This window comes from Dama dama, chromosome 26, assembly GCF_033118175.1.
Source record: "Dama dama isolate Ldn47 chromosome 26, ASM3311817v1, whole genome shotgun sequence".
Lineage (NCBI taxonomy): Eukaryota > Metazoa > Chordata > Mammalia > Artiodactyla > Cervidae > Dama > Dama dama.
Genome location: NC_083706.1, coordinates 32,410,885 through 32,429,705, shown reverse-complemented (window position 1 = coordinate 32,429,705; position 18,821 = coordinate 32,410,885). Strand labels below are relative to the sequence as shown.

General features: G+C 37.3%; 1 long non-coding RNA gene and 1 other non-coding gene across 3 annotated transcripts; both read right to left on the bottom strand.

The window, feature by feature from the left end:
• Positions 1 to 11,651: 11,651 nt before the first annotated feature.
• Positions 11,652 to 13,553, bottom strand: LOC133047072 (uncharacterized). 2 transcript variants are annotated; one of them, XR_009690650.1, is made up of 4 exons: positions 13,355 to 13,553; positions 13,002 to 13,054; positions 12,275 to 12,688; positions 11,652 to 12,171 (listed from the first exon to the last, which is right to left on the bottom strand). It is a non-coding gene; the product is annotated as an uncharacterized LOC133047072 (long non-coding RNA). The 2 variants fall into 2 exon arrangements; XR_009690649.1 differs by lacking the exon at positions 11,652 to 12,171 and having other exon boundaries at positions 12,218 to 12,688.
• A 4,667-nt stretch (positions 13,554 to 18,220) lies between these two features.
• On the bottom strand, positions 18,221 to 18,292 carry TRNAW-CCA (transfer RNA tryptophan (anticodon CCA)). The gene has a single exon. It is a non-coding gene; the product is annotated as a tRNA-Trp (tRNA).
• Between the last annotated feature and the right edge of the window lie 529 nt (positions 18,293 to 18,821).

The window sequence follows — 18,821 nt, the reverse complement described above, 5'->3', positions numbered from 1 at the left end:
TATGTTCTAATTAAGTATTGCTAGTATGATGATTTATTAGTTAATAGTGCTGCTTATTGATTTAGCAAAAAGTTTGATATTTGCAGAAAGAGCATGAGTGTTCTATCTTATACATGCCTATAGGCAGTTGAGATATATAAGTATTTGTCCTAAACCTACCAGCCTCTGTTCCCCTGAGGAAGTTGGCCTTCCTTATAGGCAAAGAACCTGAGAGACAATAATCTGTACTCATTTATCCTGTACCCCAACCCTATAGAAAATTGTTAATTTGATACATCTTACATAAACCATTAGTAAAGATCAGTAGCTTTTAAACTTTTAACCAAGACCCTCCATAAGAGATAGTTTTCCTCATGGTCCAGAACACACATCTCTATCACTGAAACCAAAGTCCAAAAAATAATCTTTACCAAATGCAATTCACTTTGATATGTTTTATTCTGATTGCTTTTTCTATTCCATTTTTAAAGCTAATTATTATCCACTGAAATGATTTCACAACCACAGTTTAAAAAGTACATAGTACAACAAATGCTTGTTCTACACCTCTTTCATCTAAAATATCTCTGTGATTGGCAAAATGGCCCTAAATTTCCTTTGGCAGTGTGCTAGATTCTGAAAACTTTAGATTTACTTTAAATATGGTTCTGAAAGAGTGGTTATGCAAAATACATTGCACTAATTAAGCAAACTAGAAGTAGTAAGAAAATTTGTGATTTTTTTTTTTTTGGTCAATTTCTGGATCAAATAAAAAATGCAGTAAAAAAAAAAAAAAAAAAATGACTGAAGGATGGCAAGTTCTCTGCAAAAGGGACCTCTGGAGAACTTGTCTAAAGCAGCTGAGAAATTCATGAGATATCTTTACCTGGCTCTTCCTTTCATAAACTCTGATGCTCATATTGTCCCCCTTGACGCACGATTAGTCTCCACTTCCGATTTCTCAGAGCGAGACTCAGCATCTTGTTTTTTCCCACCTGGTTAATTCAACCTCCGACAACTCAGAAACAGATTTACTGATTTAATACAACTATATATTTTAATCAAATTGTGATAGCTTTTAGATACTCAATAAGGGATTAGTGGTTCTTTTCCTTGTCTTTTGCCCTTGAATCTTCATTCACTATCTTGAGATAAGTGGGGAAGATGGCAAATAGAGGAAAGCAAAGTCTTTCCTTGTAAGAACCTATGTGTAAGGAAAGTAAGCCAAAGTCCAGTCTCTGAACCAAACTATGTCTCTACAAGCATGCTCAGAGAAGAAAGTTCTCTCCTCCAGCATGTTCACTCACAGCAGCACAAGGATTTATGGCAATGGAAAATGTAAAAAGAGGGACAGGCAAACAGCAAATTAACTAACTGTTGTGAGACAATAAGGGTCAGAGTACCCTTTATGTGTACAAGTTCCAGCCCAGTGAGTCCACTGATGTGATCATTCAAACCACCTAAGTGGTCTACCTAAACCATAGTTAGTTGCCCAGTGTATTGCATAATCCTAGACCCTCACATTCAGCGTGAGGAGAGATGGGGGAAAGGCAGATATATGGAACCCAAGAAAAGCAAAGTGCAATTCCAGCAAAGGTAAAGAAGGAATGTATGAACCACGCCCTTGCAGTATTTCCCATCACGACAGCTGTTGCCCCAGGATCACATGGCCTGTAAATCACAAGACAGAGCCAATAACAAATGTTGATGCTATAAGACTTCTACTTAAGCATGTATGAAAGAGAAGGGGAGAACATTATCCTAAGCCACACAACCTGACACTTGAGCAAACCATGATCATAATTAAACTCATATACCATCATAATTCATATGCCCATGTCATAGTCCTTAATCCTCACGTGAGGAATAATGAGGAGTTCATTGTGCCTGGAGCTGGGTGATACTATCAAGCTTGTGATGCTATCCAGTTACTCTGAATCCAGTGTCCTAACAGGTAATGTTGCCATAATAGTATCCTAAATGATGTATCACCAAACAGTTTGAATAATACAGTTCCACAGCTGAGCTACTTCATACGTCACATGGGCTCAAAACACTGACCTTAGAACTTAACAACCATTTTACAATGTTCCTGTGAAAAATATGTTCCAGGCTCCAAATGGCATTTTTCAGGCAAACTTTGAGAACACAGTCTGCTTAGGAACTGTCTCTACTGGTCTGTGATACGTTTGTTTTGCATATAAAGTGTGTTTCATGCTCTTTTTACAAAGAGTTTTCCTGTTCCTGGAAGAGGACTTCAAATAATAAATTGTCACCAAAAATGGACATGAAATTAAAAAAAAAAAAAGACAAACAGGCAGGGGGTGGAAAAGATGAGCAAGCTGAAAACAAGTCCATTTTGGGAAGGTTTGAGACTTCCTGTTTAAGGGAGTTTTCATATTAAAGGAAAAAGTCCTCATGTGTTGTGCGTTTCTTTGTTCATGACACTTAGCAGAGATTTCTATAATGTGAAAATAGGAAGTTGGATTTATATGGCTTTTGCTTTAATGATGCTAAACTGCCTGGAAATGGCAGTGCATGCTATTGCAAGTTTCAGATTTTTTTAAGCTGTACTACCAAACACCTTTGCAAATTTAAGATGAGATCCCCAGCATTGTGGACATTGAAGAACAAAGCAAGGCAAATACAGGAAATTTAGCTCTTTAACGGCTTCAGGGTTCCCAATTATATTATAAAGCTGAAAAGATATTCCAGCAGAGTAGGTCCTTACAGTCATCTAATAGCAACAACACCACCAACCACGGTTTTCAGTTATCTCCCCCTAAAACCGTACATGTATTGCCTCGGGGAGACTTACATAAGCCCCCATCTGGGGAGAGGGGAGGAGGAGGAAATAGCAAATTGCAGGATCTGCTGATATAGGTCTCTGCAGGAGCTCCCAAATGTGTCTTTGTTTATGTTCTGGGCTCTGGGTTGTTGTGGGGCACAAATCTAAGAAGGAAGGAATTTGTTGCCTCAATAAAAAAATGTGTAATTAAGATGTGGAAGAAAGGCTAGGTGAGAGAGAACAAAAAGACTACCTCCATGTATTCAAAACCAAATACTTACACATCATGAATTTAGACAGCAGCTTTTTCTTTTTTAAAATCTGGTCTTCAGGCATGAATACAGTGCTTAATAAATCCTGATGCCTCCACACAAAGTTAAAAAAAAAAAATGCATGGCAATGATGCATGTAATTCAAGTAGAAAGATCACTGGCTCTGGATCAGAAATGCCTTGATTCGACTTCCTAGGCAAGCAGTGTGTGTAAATTAGTCAATCTCTTTGAGCCTCGGTTTTGTTTTCTCTAAATATGAATTATAAGGAAACATTAAGCATGATGATTAAATATAAGGAGAAGAAGAAGAGAAAGTAACTAGCACAACACCTCTGAAATGCCATTTTCCCCTCCTTTACCTTCTCTTTTCTTTTATATATATATATCTGTGTGTAAATATTTTTAATAAGACATTACATAATTGATTAAAAACAATTATCCAGAAAACATAATATTTCATTGTGGATATTGATAGTGCACTCTACATACTAGTGGATATGAAAGAGTTAAATGGGAACACTACTTTTAAGTCTTAGGAAGGAAGATGGGAGGTAGGGAAGGGTAAGAGAGGGTTTAATAGTGTTGGGTAAGTCCTGGTACTGGTGGGTGTTCCTTTTGAAACTCCCATCAGACCTGAAGTGATTCTCTCAGTCCAAACAAGTTTAAATTGCCCTCCTCTGGCTGCTCTGCTGAATCGTGGGAAACCCAGGACACAGAATATTCACAAGAAACAGATTAGCATTTCTGGGGATGGTATGAAAGCAAATGGGCCACCTGTCACATGGCCTCCCCAGCAACATAGCAGTAAAAGGAAAGCTTGTATTAAACCTTGAGCACTTGCTGATGTAAAGGCCAAGAAAGTGATACAAACAGTAAGGAACAGCTAAAACACCCTCTCAATGCCCATTCCCGTGCTGTGAAATACCTAGAGAATTACACAAAAGGATGCATGCACTCTCTCCTTGTGCACCAGTTACGTGAGCCTATTGGACAATACAAGAAAAGAAATAGACTCTATCAGACCACAGACGGAGTGTCTGTACCGTAAGCTTACTGGAGATAAATAAATAAGGTTTATCAGAACTTCATCGCAGAACATTTAAATCTGTTTCTTACATTAGTGCTTGTCAAGTTTGTAAAACGCACGCAATTCTCTTTCATTCTTTCAACCAAGATTTATTTCCTTTTAATTAAAAGGGGGCATGGACTTTGTCTTTATTGCTTACTTTTAGGTTTGTGGCTGCCTGGAGTGTAGATGCTCAATAAATATTTTCTGAATGAATTTATGAACTTTTCCAGGTCTAAAGAAGACTCTGCCATTTTAGATAAGCAATTACAATAGAGCCAGGCTTCCCAGGTGGCGCTCATGGCAAAGAATTTGGCTGCCAGGGCAGGAGATATAAGGGACATGGGTTCGATCCCTGAGTCAGGAAGATCATCTGGAGGATGGCATGGCAACCCACTTCAGTAGTCTTGCCTGGCATATCCCATGGACACAGGAGCCTAGTGGGTTGCAGTCCGTATGGTTGCAAAGAGTCGGACACAACTGAAGCAACTTAGCATGTGTGTTAATTGACAAAAGAGTGGATTCACGGGGTACTATCAGATCAAGATTAGGGGAGTTTAGCCCAGTAGATGGGCTTATTCCATATAGTGGGGTTAGTTATTTCCATTTAATCCTTTTGTGGTTTTCTGTATTCATTAATTAAAACTTTCCTTAGGCTTTAGTTTATATGAATATATGTTTCTCATTAGAGTCACAGTTCTGCGGTCCAGAGGACCCCAAACCTCCCTTGTTAGTAGTTTCCTTTTGAATGCACTGTCTTAATCAGACCTATTTCTATACGACTTTGGTCCAACTGACTGAGGCAAGGCATGTTCTGTAGGTTAACATGATAGCCTATTCAACAGTATATTCACAGAAGATATGGACATCAGTTGTATTTGTTTAGGAGTTTATATTAGGGTGGAAGTGAGAAAATGTCCATTTTCTGTACATCAATATATCTCAGTAATTTATGAATTGACATAAACTGACCTAAATTACCTAAATGACCTAAATTGATGTACACTAATTTGTCTTCAATCTTCCGTGCAATGGATTCCATGCTATCCTTCCCTTTTCTCCAAAATAATTCACTTTATTTTTGTTAAAATTCAGCACAAGCAATTCAACAAAATGTCATTAGCCTCCCTCTACAAAACAAAACAAAACAAAAAACAACCTGTAACATATCTTCACTAACATGGAAACTTTTCTTTTTGCTCTTTCTAAATCTTAAATATCATATACTTCTTTCTCCTTTGGCAGAGTCTTACAAAGAACCATGATGGTCCAGTCATCATGATTTCCTCTTACAGAAACCACATTTTTTTCCCCCATTAGCTCATGCATGTTAACCACTAAGTGACTGCTCATCATAACTTCCAGTGGGTGGGGAAGAAACTTTAGGGAGAATGACGTTTCCCTATAGAAAGGAATTTCATTAACAATTCACCAGTATTCCTTCTATTTGTAACAAAAGTGTTACAGTCTAGTCCCTAACACCAAAACCACTTTTTACTACTAAAATAAATGGACATTATACATATTCCAAAACCCACAGAATATAGAACACCAAGAGTGAATCTTAAGTAAACTACAGGCTTTGGGTGATAACCTGTCAATGTGGGTTCATCCATGGTAACAAATGTACCACTCTAGTAGGTGATGTTGATAGAAGGGAAGGTGTGCGTGGGGTGTGCATGTAGTGAGCATATAGGAACTCTCGGTATATGCCGTTAAATTTTTCCTGTGAAGCTAAGCTGCTTTTTTAAAAAAATTAAGTCTATTAAGGAATTTTCACAGAAATAAACACCAGATATTGTTCCAAGTACTTTATATGTTTATGAAGACTAACTTAGGAACTCCTCATAGCCACTGTATGACGGAGCTATTAATAATGTTATTCCCTGTGTGATGACGAGGAGACCGCAGCAGAGAAAGATTAAGTCATCTGACCCTGGGTGGAGCAACTGAAGAGTCCAAGCCACCACCTGGCTACAGTCTATGCACCATCTTTACTCTCCTGGGTTACTTTTTATTTGTGCCAAATCAAGTCTCTGGTCACACGTTCCTCCCTTCCACCCCAAGCACACTTCTTTAAACTACAAGCTGCAGTTGATATCATAGAAACATCGTGTATTTCACAGCAATATTTTTTTTAAAAAACTCTCTGCATGTGTCACTGTCAAGGATAAGCTTTACAAGGAAAAAGGGAAGTGAAAGAGTTCCTAATGGTTTTCTCACTAACGATGAGTGTAAGGAGTCATTTGAGTTTTTAATTTGCATCAGCATCATCAAATTGCCTCATGGATTCCTTGGCTATCTCCCCAGTTCTAAAGTATTGCACAAGTTTGTATTTATTGATTTGACAGCTTATTGCCTTGATTATCCCATGGTTATTTGGGGGAAGGTTTTTACTTTCTTCTTTTATATTTTATGTTACAAAAATTGTCTTGCTGACCATATCACTTCTCAAAACTGAAAAGTATCAACATTGTTTAAAGTTTAGTCAAGAGAAGTTCCTCTCATTTGTTTACATAAGTAGTGACATTAATGTGAAAAAAATTTTCAAAGAGCACCTCTGTTTGTTCTTAAAGTTCAGGTTCCTTATTGAAGAGTTAGTTTTATGAAAATAACTTTAACGTGTATTTCTGAATATATTAATATCACATGTTCTGAAAATATCATCCACACACAACTTACTTTACAGAAAAAGTTGTTTGGTTATAAGAAGAATTGTACAAGATTTAAAATAAACTTGGAGGAATTAATAATACTTTGAAAACAATAGAAAAATAAAACTGAAAGTTAAAAAGATCATTTGAAAATGGAAACAGTGTCTTAAAAGGAATATTGTATATGCTGGCAGTTTTTAAAAATATTTATGATTATTGAAATTGAGAAATGCCAACAAGTGTGGAAAGAACAAACCTACTTCCCTAATGAGATTTCTTAGGATGAGTAACTGTTTTGTTCCTTTTTTCTAATCTTCACTTTTATATTGAACTATTAAAAATAAAACAAGGCAAAGAATATTTAAATATAAAAAGAATCTGTTACAAATTTAAAATATGATATAATTGACCACTAAAATAGAAATTCTCTAACCTGAAAAATGCATAGGGAAATAATGACTTGCATTCCCTCTGGCATGTCTTTACAAATAAAAAGCAAAATATTTATTTGAAATAATGGTTTTCAATGCTGAAGCTTACAGAAGAGAAAAATATAGAAATAATGTGTTCACAGACAGACTTAGGATGCACACAGTGGATGCACTGTGTTTTCTCAGGCCGCATAACTACTTTGAAAGATTTATTTCCTGTGTCATCAATGAAGAATTTTTTGGCACAGCCGAATACTGCACCATTTGGTCTTGGAGGCTCCATGCATGCCTGAAGACATGTGCCAATTTGTTATGAGTTTTGAAGAGCATTCAGATCTTTGCAGTGTTACCTCCAACTGGCTTCGGAAGAGTCTGACCTACATGTCACATTCCAGGTGTTTGCTTATTTGTTTTTAATCTCGATCTAGTTTAGTTGGAATCAGGTGAGTCACCTTGTACTCACGTCAGTTGATATTTGTGTCATGGAAACTGTTTAAAGGGGTTGGACATGAAATTGAAAAGATAAGAATGTGATTTAATAGGTCTTGTATGAACTATGCTTTGCTTTTGTTCTTCCTTTCCCTTCTTACCTTGTAAATAAATTCCTTCATTTTAAACTAAGAATTTTAATCTTCAGCACTCCCAGAGCCTTTTTTCTGTGAAGCACAGGGTGATTTGGGAGGTAGGAAGTATCTGAATTCCCAGTGGATCTCTCATCATTATTATTACCTTTGTCATCACCACCACTACCATCATCATGACGGTCATCATAGCACTTTCTGTGTGCCAGGGTCCGGTAGTATATAAACTGCTTACATATATTACATCATTTCATCCTGGAACCACCCCTAGGAATTTCATGATGAGGAAATAGACACAAAAGGCTTACATGATTTTCCCAAGAGCATTCAGCTAAGAAGGGTAAGACAAGGTGCAGATGTAGACACAGCTACAGACGCAAACAAGCTGTCTTAACAATAAAAATGTTCTGTACTGCAAAGAGTCTGGCATGACATGGCAACTAAACAGTAACAGCAGCATACTGCCCGCAACATGAATTACAGATATGAAAATTACTCACTGAATCAGCAAGTGGAAATAAAAATATGTTCCTTGTTGATGGGGTAATACTAATAGTCAAAACAGTTATGAAGCAGTTTTGGTTGAAATACTTTAGCTAGTTCTTAATACTCGGTCACCTCTCCCCAGTAAAATGATGATTTCCTAATAACTGGGTGAGCAAATAAAGACAGGAGCAAAAAGTTTTATGTATTTTAATTATTTCTACCCATGACCTCAATTTCATATTCCAGAAATCCATAACTAATGAGAAGTTGTACAACATTCACAATTGTTAGAACAGCTCAGGATGGCTGGACAGAGGCTGCCTATTTCAAAAGTAAAAGCAACAACCAAACAAAATGAATCATTTCTCTCTCAAAATAATTAGACTTTCTTAAGAGATCACCATGCACTTTAAATTGTTTATGATTAGTGATATATTAGTGAATATATTTTAAGGATGTCTGTCATAAGTAAAATATCTCCAAGGTCATTATATTGAATTTTGATTGTTTTCATATGGTCAATAGTAGAACTTTATTGAGATTAATATGTATCAAGATAAATTAAGATATCAAGCCTGACCTTTGATACTTCAGAAAACCCTTCTGGAAAATATTTTCCATTTAGTCTAGATTCAGCTAGTATTCAGACCATACTATGATACAGAACTGATCTAAGGATAAGGAAAAAGATATTTTCTTCACATCTTGATCTTACAACCAAAGGGCTAGAGAATAATACTCAGAGTGGAGAAAACCCAAGGACTGAAAAGTAACATTGTAGCTGAACACAAAAAAGTCTCAGGAGAGAATTGGGAAAAATCAGAGAGAGGGAGAAGGAAATGGGCAAGGAGAGAAAAAAGAAGGAACTGGGATTTGTGGTAAGAAAGAAAATTGGGAAGAAAATGAGGGACTGAAGGGAAAAGGGTTGGTAAGAAACATGGAGAAGGCCAGAGAGGAGACAGGGAAGAGGGTGAGAGAGAGAGCATGGTTTTAGTTTTTTATCCCATCAATGAGCTTTAAAATCTTAAACTGGACACTTCAAAAATAAGGACCTTAAGAATTAGGAAATGTACTTGTAATTAATTTTAAAATAATAACAGCTTTCTGCCATGATTGTAGAGGCTATATCTCCCAGCTATCTTAAGTGATTTCAAGTGTCCTTATCTAGAGTGAGTAAAAATATCTATCTTCGCCATGGTGGAGGCGGGAGCGGGGGGTGGTGCGGGATTCATTCTTAATGGAAGTATATGGGTTGGAAGCATTTATTGTGGATTCTACATTCTCTGAGTCTTTACCACCCAAACTACAGACATCAGCAACCCCTGATAGTCTTGGGACTGTTAGACTGTGACTTGTCATCTACACAAGCCATCTTCCACAAAATATGAGTGAGGGCTAGTACACTGTTCATAGCCACTTGTGAACATAAAGAATTTATCAGAGAAAAGGCAACCAAAAATATCATGTAATTTAGGTGATAACACATTTGAATTAGTGATAAGATTTAGATGTTCTATAAACACCAAGTAAAGTAACTGTGCTGAATTGGTGTATGTGATACGTTTATATATGTGTACATATACTCCACCACCTAAAAAGAAACATCAAAAGAGTTTAAAATATCCTTACTTGATGACAGCTGAGGAGCTGATTGTTGCCTTCCGCTGCTGAAACTGTTTAAATGCCAAGAAAGGAACTGCTCAGCTTTCAGAGGGGATAATTAAGTTTAATGGAATCAGTAGAGAAGACGAACATTAAGTCTATCTTGGAAAACTTCCTCCCAATGAGAACTTTTAGATAATGGAATCACCTCCCAAGAGAAATGCTAGAAATCTTATCACTGAGGACAGTTAGATTGAGATGAACACCAGAAGACATTCTATTAATATTATCTAAGACTTTATGACCTTTTGTGTCCAAACAGAAAAATGTTCAAATTCTTTCTACAGGGACTATGTATACAGAGACTACACATATATATCTGTATGTGTATATATGGGCTTTCCCGGTGGCTCAGTGGTAAAGAATCTGCCAGCTAATGCAGGAGACACAGGTTCAATCCCAGGGTGAGGAAGATCCCCTGGAGAAGAAAATGGCAACCCACTCCAGTTTTGTTGCCTGAGAAATGCCATGGACAGAGGAGCCTAGCAGGCTACAGTCCACGGGATTGCAAAAGAGTCAAACACGACCTAGCAACTAGACAAGAGCAATAATATATGTACATATATACATGCAAACATCATACATACATAAATATGCACACATAAATATGGTCTCTATATAGTCTGTGTTTATATATAATATGATTATATATGTTTATATTAATATATAGTCCAGTGTGTATTTTAGATATACATACATATTTACATAATATAGTCTCTCTATATATGTATGTTTGCATACATTACACACACAAGTAACAGAGAGACTATGTATTGTGTATGTATATATAATACGCATTATACATATGTAAACATACATGACACATATACAAAACACATGAAAGAGAATTTTGAAATTTAAGGTTCTTTGTATGTATGTTTTTAAACTTGAAGATCACATATGAAAACACTAACAGTTGTGACTGATGTATATTAAAGAGATATGCTGAGATGACAAGCCCCTCCATTTTCCTTATTACACTAACATTCCAGAGTCAGAAACAACCAGGTTTGCATTTCTTTTCAGTTAGTATCCACTGCCTCTGAAAATAAGCCTAAAGATTAATCTAAAATTTCAATAAAAGCAACAGAAAAAGTACAAATGACAAATTAAAAGTGCTCAAACTCTCAGTGAGAACTTAAGGTCCAATGACCTAACTGAATTTTCCTTGAGAATGAAACAATCACTTTCAGAAAACCTTTGCCCCCAAGGAATGACGCATCCACTTCCTCCTAAACATAGATCACATTATCAGTGTTGCCAAATATATCAACAACCGCAGGGCTGCCGAGCACCATGTTTATCTAATGGACCATAGCAGACAGCGGGAACAAGCACAGTTGGAGACAGGGAGCTCTAAAAGAATTTTCTAAACCAGTACAGCTCTCCTTATTTTTTATTTTTTCTTCTTCTTTTCTCAATTAAGGGAAAGAGAGTTATTAAATAAGACAGATACACAAGCACTCTAGACATTTCCACTGAAACAATCTCTTTTGACTGAAATGCAAAATAATTCTGGAGTCACATTTTTATATCTTCACACAAGAACTAGGACAGAGAAGAAGGTGGGTCACACAGTGAAGTTTATATTGGACACTCAACCAAATCCATTATGAATTGCAGAAAGAAAACCTTATTCTAAGGACCCTAGACATAAATTCTCTAATATTCCCCTCTACAAAATGAAACAATTCAAAGCCGAGGACCAGAATGAGGCAAAGAGGGGGTTTTATATAACTACTTGTGAAAAAAACAATACAGTTATTTCACATTGTTTAATTTCAAAAAAAACATGTTTGTTGTTAAATATTCAGGAAACACAGGTAAGTCAAAAGAAAAATAATACATATTATCCCACAATGTGGAGGTAAATTTTGTTGTTGTTGTGCAGTCGCTAAGTCATGTCTGACTCTTGGCAACCTCATGGACTGCAGCACGTCAGACTCCTGTGTCTTCACTATCTCCTGGAGCTTGCTCAAATCCATGTGCATTGAGTCAGTGATGCTATCTAACCACCTCATTCTCTGCCACCCCTTCTCCTTTTGCTTTCAATCTTCCCCACCATCAGAGTCTTTGCCAATGAGTTGGCTCTTCACATCAGGTGGCAAAAGTATTGAAGCTTCAGCTTAAACATCAGTCCTTCCAGTGAATATTCAAGGTTGATTTCCTTTAGGATTGACTAGTTTGGTCTCCCTTCAGTCCAAAGAATTCTCAAGGGTCTTCTCCAACACCACAGTTCAAAAGCATCAATTCTTTGGAGGAAAATAAACACTATCAAAAATATTGATTCATAGTTTTCCAGTCTCTGTTCTGAAAACAGATATTTTAAAAAATAAAAAACAAAAGTGGAATTACCTTGTACATATGTAATATTTCTCTATAACATCCTTTTGATGGTTATTTCATTTTCCATTACAGCTTTGTCCATCATCTCATCCTTTTTTTGTTTTCACTGAAGATTTGCTGTTAACAGTCTGTCATATGTACCTTTACATTGTCCATTTCCCTAGAATGATTCACTTGGAATCTGTCAAAAAATATGAAAAACTCCAAGCTTTTGTGATCTAAGCAGTTAAAACATCCTTCAGAGAGTTGGTCATATTTTTTTCTACCATCAAGCTTGCTTATTGTGGTTTTTTTACAGAATACTTCTTTGTGAATTTGTGTGTTTGTTTTTATTTTCCTTCCTTGAAACTGTCCGTTTCTTTCATGGTTGCTTTCATAGATTCATGTTTAGACAAGCTTTTCCCATCCAAGGTTATTTAAACACTATGTAGGTAAATAAATTATAAAAATAAGTTGGCAATTGAAAGGCGAACTTTTGCTTTTTTCAAGTCACATACCTGTTTTACACACTGTATTAATTTTACAGCTAGAATTTATATTGACAACAGGAGAAAAATAAACTGTTACTGAGCTTTCTCTAGACATTTATTAAATAAGCCATCATGCCCTCACTGAGTTGATGGGCTACTTCATAAAATTATTATATATACACAATTTTTATTCAATTAAATATATAAATTACTAAAACCTCCCTTTCTCACTTCACTCAAAGACTCAGGAGTAGCAATTATCTTACCTGTGTAGGACAGAGTTAAAACTGAGCAGATTCTCATCTTCTATAATTATGTTCTCAATTGAAAAAATAAAAAGATCAAATATTAGTTTCCCCTCAAAACCTTAAGCCTACCCACAAACAAATGTGGAAATTAGTATAGTTAAGTCTCCTACCTATGAACAAGTTCATTTCTGAGAGCGCATTTGTAACTCCAGCTTATTTGTAAATCCAACAAAGTTAGCCTAGGTACCCAACTAACACAATCAGCTATGTAGTTTACTGTAATAGGTTGATGACACTTTTCATGCAAATAATACATTTTTTAAAAATCTAAAAAATAAAGAAAATATTTTTAATATCTTACAGTATAGTACCTTGAGGAGTGCAGTAGTTCAGTACAATAGCTGGCATCCAGGGGCTGTCATCAAGCAAACAGGCAAGAAGAGTTACTGACTCCAGGAGGGAGAGGACATGAGAGATGGAGAAGAGATGGAGGGCAAGCTGCAACTTCACTCACGCCCTGATGCTGAAGGCACAAGTTCTGGTTCCTTGCTAAATTCAATTCTATCTACCTTCCTGAAAAAATACACCAGTCATGTCTGGGTAGTAGGTCTTTTCTTCTCATGATAGATGACACAGTAGCACTGGACTGCGTTCTGAATGGCTGCTGCGGCCACTGTGTACCATTCTATGTTTGGGTCTGTGCCTCCTCAGATAAAGAAAATCCCCTTGCCATTTCCTGCATCATGAATCCCTTCTGACATCCTGGGCTGAAGTAGAGACGTGTACAGCGGTACTCTATGCAGTACTGTACAGTAATGTACACAAAAGCATAACCACTTGTATAGTCTGTGCACATGTAACAATTTACACCAGATACGTGAACTAACTTATGTGACTGAACTTGTGAATGCACGCTCGCATCTTTGAAAGTTTGAAGTTTGAGGATTTGTATGTAGGGAATTTGTTGTTGTTGCAGTTCAGTTGCCTAGTCGTCTCCAACTCTCTGCAACCCCGTGGACTGTAGCATGCCAGGCCTCCCTGTCCCTCACCATCTCCTGAAGTTTGCTCAAGTTCATATCCATTGATCAGTGATGCCATCCAGCCATCTCGTCCTCTGACTCCCTCTTCTCCTTCTGCCCTCAATCTTTCCCAGCATCAGAGACTTTTCCAATGAGGCAGCTGTTCATATCATGACCAAAATACTGGAGTGTCAGCTTCAGCGTCAGTCCTTCCAACAAATATTCAGGGTTGATTCCCCTGATTGACTGGTTTGATTTCCTTGCAGTTCAGGAACTCTCAGGAGTCTTCTCCAGCACTACAGTTCAAAGGCATCAGTTATTTGGCATTCTGCCTTCTTTATGCTCCAGCTCTCACAACTGTACGTGACCACTCAGAAGACCATAGCCTTGACTATATAGACTTTTGTTGGCAGAGGAATGTCTCTACTTTTCCACACACTGTCTAGGTTTGTCATAGCTTTCCTGCCAAGAAGGAGTTGTCTTCTGATTTCATGGCTGCAGTCACCATTCACAGTGATTTTAGAGCCCAAGAAGAGGAAATCTGTCACGACTTCTACCTTTTCCCCTTCTATTTACCATGGAATAATATATTGTAGAGAATTACTGTAGATCAAATCCAGAGGAAATTATGCAGCAGCCTGACTATAGTGGAGATTCACATTGCAGAGGTAAATGTACCCTTACCTCAAAGACCAACAAAGTTCCAGTTCTCCTTTTCTCCCTGTCTTTTTGTGATATTCCATTTAAATCAATGGTTCTCAAAGTGAGGTCCCCAGATCAGCAGTATTACCTGGGAGTTTATTAGAAATTGGACCACCTCAGAACTCCTGAATCATAAATTCTGGGTGTGAGGCCCAGCAACCTACATTTCATCAAGACCCATCAGTGATACTGAGGTGCATACACAAATTTGAGAACCACTTTGTCAAGAAAAAGTCTGAATAGAACACACATGAAATATATCTTTATCAGATTCCAAACTTTATTGGGATCTGTAATACAGATCTTTATCCATTTGTACTTTTCCCATTTATTGTGTATTTAGTCATTTATTATTTTGTCGGCCTATATCATGGCTGTGACATTGAACAAGCCGAATCCTTTGCATATAGAAAGCTCACAATTTACATATTTTTTGTTCTACCTTAAAAGAAAAAGATAAGGAAACAAAAAACACCTATAAAGGGATAGTCATCTATCTATTAATTTTCTCATTTGTCATTATTTTAATTTCCATGACTAAAATAAATACAAGTATTCTTCTTTTTGAATATAAGTTTTCTTTGTGGAAAAAAATTTTGTGCAAGATGATACCCTACACAAGTAATACTAAAAGTGTTTTAATTAAATTAGAAATTAGAAGGAACCAGGCATGGATTCATACTAAAAGAATCAGAAGGAAGCCTAAGTAAGTAATAGCTGTTTGAAAGAGCAGATAACTGAAACAGCAGAGACTAACAAGTTCATTTAAAAAAGATAGTAACTACAAGGAAGGCTAACTTGGGTGCAACTGAAAGGTTTATCTCTGGGAAGGGAAAAGGGCCAGGTGGTGCAATTGAAAAGATACCAGCAACAATTTAGGAGATTTGGGAGTGGATATGAGCATTAGAAGCAAAGTGCAGGATGATCTCAGGAATTTCAAACTCAAGAAAAAGAATGAAATAACCACAGCTATTATTGAAAAGAATGACTAACTAACTGAATCATTGATCTGGACTAATGATAGGAAACAGTTTCTCTCCTTGATCTGTGGCTCTTTCCACAGTGAGTGAAGTGATCACCTTGCCAACACCAGATCTCCACCTCTCCTTCAGGCTCAGGTCAGAACACACATATTCTTCAGGATACACTTTCCTTATTTGCACATGCCTCACTTGGCCTTGTCTTCCAGCAACTCATTCAGTAATCACAAGAACCCAGTGCAATTTTATTCTTACAGTACAGATTTATGAATGATGTAGCAAGGTAACTCACTCAGTCCGCCCTGGAGGACATCATGGATCATGGCAGAATGATACAAAAAGGGGATGTTCTCCAGAATGTTTGGGGAAAGACTTCCTGCAAGGTATTTCCCACTTTCTGGAAAACAAACAAGCCAGCTCTTCACAGCTCAAGTCTGATCACTCTCCTTTACCAATCAATTTTGCTTCCTGTCTTCACCTAGATACTCCTACTCATTCTTCAGATTGAAATTCAGGTGTCAGTTCTGCCGAGAAGTCAATTCTAATTTCTTGGACAGTTCAAATTCTCCTAACAAAGGCTGTCCTTACTCCTGTACCCCTCTTCACACCATGGGTTACAAATATAACTGTATGAGACGTATGTGACTAGAATCCAATTATTCTACTTAATGCCTCTCTCCTTGTCTATTTTTGTTCACATTTGAATCATTAGAACCTGGGGCATTGTTTACCACATGGCAGATGCTAACAAAATATTTAAATATTTGTTGAATGAATAAATGATTTTTCATGTTCTTAAGCAAAGCAACCCCCTTCCTCTTAAGGTCTTACTTAATGCTGTCTAGGAAATCCATGTCCTGTTCTTGCAATTCCATTAGCAGCCTTTGTCAAATCATCAATGGAGATCTTTCATCCTTTCATTTTAATATGAAAAGCTACTTTTCCCCTCATAGCTTTTACATGTTCTTACCTAGTGGTTGTTCCCCTCACCCCAACCCCCACCTTAAACAGAATAAATCTCTATGGAAACAAGAATGTCGACATGGTTAGTACCATAGCTCCTGGTACAGTGTTGCTATAAGTGAAAATAAAAATTACCCCATGTTAGAATCACTGAAGTAGGCCAGCAGAGCTGAAGCACACTCAGTTCAGTTCAGTTCAGTTCAGTCACTCAGTCGTGTCTGAATCTTTGCGACCCCATGAATCGCAGCACGCCAGGCCTCCCTGTCCATCACAAACTCCCAGAGTTTACTCAAACTCATGCCCATCGAGTCGGTGATGCCATCCAGCCATCTCATCCTCTGTCGTCCCCTTCTCCTCCTGCTCCCAATCCCTCCCAGCATCAGGGTCTTTTCCAATGAGTCAACTCTTCGCATGAGGTAGCCAAAGTACTGGAGTTTCAGCTTCAGCATCAGTCCTTCCATTGAACACCCAGGACTGATCTCCTTCAGGATGGACTGGTTAGATCTCTTTGCAGTCAGCACACTAGACCCTACCAAACTGGAAGTAGCCAAAAGATAAATGCACTATCCCTTTTAGGTCATTCAGAGTTGTAACAATAAGAATGGGAGTGAAAGGGAGCAGTCAAGGGAGATGATAATACGTAAAATATGCAGATTTCTCACGTTTTTAGTCATTGTAAGCAAGGCAGATGACATCCCAATGCTTGGGGAACTCAATAGCATGTTGAGTAGAGCAAAGGAGATTTTTTCAAATCCGAGCTAATAACTTACTGCTAATATCTATTTTTTTTTTTTTGTTAATTAAATATAAAAATATAACTCTGTGTAAAGAGCCTTTACAGGATACAAGTTATGGTAGAAAAAGAACATTGCCTGCTCCCAATAATGGGTCAGTTCAGATACTCCCCTTACCAAAATGAGTTCATTGTAAGATGAATTCATCTTTGTGACAATTACCAGTGTAACATGTGACATGGATATTGTGTGCACTGTGATGTCTATTTTATTTCTCATTGCCTTCTGTTATAGACTGAAATGTGCATACACACACACACCCACTAAGAAATCATGCCGAAGTCCATCACTATCTCAGGAAGAGACTACGTCACAGATACATACAGAAGAAAGATCATGTGAACCTGGAGAAAGGAGACAGCCATCTATAAACCAAGGAAAGAGACCTTGGAAGAAATCAGCTGACTCAGCTGACACTTTGATCTCTGACTTTTAGCCTCCCAAACTGTGAGAAAACACATTTCCCTTGTTCAAGCCACTCAGTCTGTGGTATTTTGTTATGGAAGTCATAGAAAACTAACATACCTTTCATTTATTTAAAGCTTTAATTTAAATCTATGAACTTGTGAAGTATAATATATACCAAGAGTCTATTTGTTGACATACTGAATGAGAAGAAACAGTCAAAGTTAGCATGAAGAAGTGAAGTGAAGTGAAGTCGCTCAGTCGCGTCCGACTCTTTGCGACCCCATGGACTGTAGCCCACCAGGCTCCTCTGTCCGTGGGATTCTCCAGGCGAGAATACTGGAGTGGGTTACCATTTCCTTCTCCAGGGAATCTTCCCAACCCAGGAATCGAACCTGGGTCTCCTGCATTGGAGGCAGATACCTTAACCTCTGAGCCACCAGGGAAGCCCAAGAAGTTTCTAGAAACGAAGCAATGATAATATTGAGACTTTTATTTGTACAAAGTTTTGTAAACAGGCATGAAAAATGTCAGTTAGAATGACGGGCATTCACTCAAGCAGGCCTATGATTTGTCAGGCACTGTCCTAGATGCTGAAAACTGCCATCCAGTAAGACTTAGGTCAGATGAAAATGGTGAAATTGAAAATTAGGATCTTCAAATAGATATGAAAAATGGCTCATTTTGAAAGGATAACTGATCATAGGTAAGTTTTTGTAATAATTGTGTCATGACTTTGAATAAGAAATAAAGAGAACACACAGTATTGGTAAAGTCATTCCAGAGAAGCCAAACAGTAGTAGCTGCTGATGGAATATGACCTTTTTCACTATGACCATAAAATAAACCATCTAAGTATGTGACAAATACCTCTGCTATCTCTGAAATCCAAGAAAGCATAAATATTAACAACAAAGTGAACTAGACAAAGTGTTTAAAAGATATTCACTGGTGATATATTTGCCCAGGAGGAAA